At 39.0% G+C, this 4242-nt stretch overlaps 1 pseudogene; it reads left to right on the top strand.

The window, feature by feature from the left end:
* LOC101586383 lies at positions 1-769 on the top strand (annotated as a pseudogene).
* Positions 770-4242: the final 3473 nt, after the last annotated feature.

Genomic DNA, 4242 nt, shown 5'->3' with positions numbered 1-4242 from the left:
ATGAACATCCCATATTTCTTGATGGCTAGAGGAAAGTGGAGAGGCTTATCAGTTCCCTTGAAGTCATCCCTATTCCAAGATCTACATAATTTCTGCGGTTGGAAAAAAGCCACTGAACCTGAGAGAATTATTACCAGTTTTGATGAAAATGCAAAGGAGTCTGAAAATGTACTTAATAAAGTCTTCTGTTTGGAAGAAAAAGCTTCCATCTTGCATGTGTTGAATACAGCATCTAACAAGGAACTTGAAGCTTTCAAATTGCTTCATGGAAGAAAGTCCATCAATAGTGTAGAGCACAGAGAATAGTTTGGGCCATTTCAAAATGTGGAGAGGTTGATGGATGTATAAAACTATTGTTCAACTTTGTAATCCAATTCCTTCTCCAGAGACAGGACAGAATAAAAGAAGGTTACCAGAAAGCTAGCAGTTGAGAAACTTCATCAAACCAAACAGAGAAGGAGAGACTTAAGGCAACTAACAGTATCATGTCTGTTGTTTTGGGTACTCGAAGAATTGCATGGGTTCACCTTGATCATACATCGGCTGTGCTGGCAGCACAGTGACTGTTGGAAACTGCGGAGTAAAACAAACCTGTCATCAGTATATTTAGAAGAGATTTCTTCAGTCATTTCAAAGATACCGAAAGCAGATTTCTATGTTCTGGAAAAGACAGCACTTTCAATTCAGAACACTGTTCCCCATTCTGTTACATTTTCATATCACAGAAGCCATGCTATATGCCTTACTAAATAAAACTTTTGCCAGATAAAAAAACTCAGGCCATGTGAATCTTGTTTATTGTATGTCTTTTCTCCCCGAAAAAACCTTAATTTTGATCTTTCACTTTAATGTTTCTTTTCTTCACTTTTGGTTACAGTTGTTCTTTTTTTCTAGTCTCTTGAATAAAACAGCACCTAGTTTTACCTTTGCTTTTATTCTGAGAATTTAACATATCTTTCTAAGATTTGAGATATGGTATTTTCATCATTTTCAAACTTTCAGTTAGTATTTATAATCTATTTTTCCATTATTTTGCTTTCGACTTTCTGTATCCTTAGGTCTTAGACATTTCTTTTGTAAAACACTCTATACCTTGAATTTTTAAAATTAGAGTTTAATATTTATGTTTAGTTAGGACATCTAGTCCATTTATTTTTTATTTCTTTATTCCATATTTATTTTGTGATTTCTATTTATCCTGTCTTTTCTATATTTAGTCAAAGCTACTTTCTTACCTTATAATGGATTTTTAAAAATCTGTGCTGATTTGAATGATAAATATCCTACTTTTAGCGGTGTAGAAATTTTAATACATATACATACTTAACATCTAAAGCTAATATCTTTAAAATAAATAAATAAATAAATAAATAAATAAAAATAAAGTTAATATCTTTACTATCATCTTGGATGGTACAGGAATCCTAGAATATGTCAGCTGTGATGTCTTCTAATGTGACATAACTGGATTTTTGTCATGAATATTGTCTGTCTTTAAACTTTTGAAACATTATTGTTTATATAGTCAGTGTTGGTTTAGTTATTCAAATAATTGTAATTTATTTACTTGTAATTTTCTCTCTTCCTCTTTCCCTCTCCCATGAGCTGTACCCCAGTCCTTATAGTTCCTTCTTGGATTTCACTTCTTCTAGGATCACTTTTACTCTGTCTGAAATGTATCCTTTAAAAATCCTTTTATTTACTGGACCTGGTCCCATACACCCATAACCCCAGCACTTATGAAAACTGAAGTAAGGAGATCACAAATTAGAGTCTTGCCTGGGCAATTTGGCAAGACCGTGTCTCAAAATAATAATCATCATAATAATAATTAATAATAATAAAGTGCTGGGGATGTAGCTCAGTGATTCAGTGGGAAAGCATCTCAAGGTCTGAGCTTCAGTACAACAAATAATTAAATAAATAAATAAATAAATAGGAGAAAAGAAAAGAGAAAACTTTTGGAAGAAAGTTATTTTTCCTGCTCATCCCCATATTTAAAATTTTTAACCTTTCGAAGTCATTTTTTCAATTTTCTTTTGAAGGTGGTCTCAGGTGTATCTCAGTGGTAGAACACTTGCCTAGCCCTAGGTTGAATCCCTACCACTGCAACCAATTAATCAACAAGATTTATTTTTTAATAATTTGGGACCAGGCTGATCTAGTAATGAGACCCTGAACATCCTGTAGACCCTTCCCTAAAATACAAAAAAATAATAATAATAATTTTGGGCCAGGCATGGTGGCACACACCTGTAATCCTAACACTCAAGAGGCCAAGGCAGGAGGATCATTACAAGCTGGAGGTTTGCCTGGCTACAAGGTGAGTTCAAGGCCAGGTGGAACTGCGTAGCTAGGTTCTGTCTTAAACAATAACAACAATAAAAAGAATAATGTTGGATTTACATGGGAGTTGTAGCATAGTACATACAGTTCTAGTTTATCTTTTAATCAGTTTTTGGGATGAATACAAGGGTTATAAAGTGCTTTCCCATTGAATCATATCAGGGAATGCATATTCATGTGATCTACTTCTGGTGTTATTAACTCTGATTGTTTCCTTAAGTGCGTTTCACCTCCCTAAAGTTGTCTTATTCTATACTTGTTAGATGCCAGCCACCAAACCCTTCCCATACTAAAGAGGAAGGGGAAGCCCCACCTCCTGGAGGGAGGAGTAGCTGAGAAGTTGTGGACATCTGTGAAAAACACCAGGCATACATACATGTAATTACCCTCTGGGAAGGGAGCAATGCCAAGGGCTATGCAGGGAGGAGGGGTGAGAGCTTCCCTCCAAAGTGTATGCTGTGCTGGGATCCAGGCTGCTCTCTGTCAGTGTCCCATGGTGACCCTCCTTGGCCCCTTGCCACTTGCCTTCCTCAGCTGCAGTGCTTCTCACATCCACATGCTTCTGCATGCGCAGTTCCATCCTGACTGCAAAATCCTTTCCTGCTTTGTGTCTGAGCCAGCAGACAATGGCATTATTGTCCCTGCCTGGCAGTACTAGGTCATCCTGTAGAGGCAGCTACCTGACACTGGGTGACTAGGTACACAGAAAGTAAATCCTGAGCAGATTAAACCTACCACCTTTCTTCTTTCATATGAACTGATTTTCTAGCAGTAATATTATGTGGGACTATTGTGGCATATAGTGTTCCATAAGCCCATGGACAGTAATACTAGAAGTACAACAGAAAAAAGAAATGCATCCAGATTCAGAGCTAGTGCTTTGCCTTGTGAGGATGAATTTCTGCCCCCTCCATCAAGAGGTCTAGTCCAAGAGATGGGGGTGGAGGAAAATAAAAGGAATTCAAATGTGTTTCCAACCTATGCTGACTCTTCCACAATGAATCTTGTCATTATGTACTACAGATGTGTACTACTGAAAACTTTTTACAGTGAGGAGGTTCAGAGATGTGTGATCAACCTATGAACCTAGGGTGGCTGATTTCTCTAGGATGAGCTCCATGTTGAAAATGGAGGATTGTTGCTGCTGATGGGTTGAGTACACAGTACTGGCCCTGAGCTCAGATGCAGGGCTGGCTTTTGTGACTAGAGTACCTTGTCAGTGATATTTTGTACAGTGTCTGCCTTGCCACATCTCCCACTGAGTCACTGAAGTGGCTGGAAAAGGACCAGAGCACCCTCAGAGTAAGTTACCTTGTGGACCTGATTCTCTGCAGTGTGAGGCTATTGATGCCTATTTGCCTGAGCACCCAGTTCTGTCCTTGTGGCCCTTCTGAGAGGTCTATCTTGAGTCCTCTTCCTTAAATGTCAGTTTTCTTCCCTGAGCAGCCAGTCTTCCAATCATGAGTAGCACAAGTTACTGGTCATCCAGTGAAGCTACTAGCCTTTGCCCATGATCTGATGCAGGTTCCTAATGGAAGCTAATTTATTCTTTGGCTAGAGAGGATCAGATGTGCTGCTTAATGTTCTACCTATTGGGGAAGTCCTCCTCTTCACTGCCCTTCAGTGAACAACTTCTGAATAAGGTAACACCACTGCAAGCACCACCTGGAAACCAGGCTCAGAACAGTTCTTCCTCACTTGGTGGGATCCCAGGACTTCTCCTTTTTTTTTTTTTTTTTTTTATTTTTTTTTTTTTTTTGAGAGAGAGAGAGAGAGAGAGAGAGAGAGAGAGAGAGAGAGAGTGTGGTGTGTGTATGTGTGGCCAGCTCAGCCCACCAGGGGGCGGGGCTGGCTGGCATGTGGTGCTGGGGGATTGAACCGAGGTCCCCGATGCTT

The sequence above is a fragment of the Octodon degus genome, unplaced genomic scaffold (assembly GCF_000260255.1).
Source record: "Octodon degus isolate 3935 unplaced genomic scaffold, OctDeg1.0 scaffold00051, whole genome shotgun sequence".
In the NCBI taxonomy this organism is placed as follows: domain Eukaryota; kingdom Metazoa; phylum Chordata; class Mammalia; order Rodentia; family Octodontidae; genus Octodon; species Octodon degus.
This window is presented reverse-complemented; position numbering and strand designations above follow the sequence as displayed.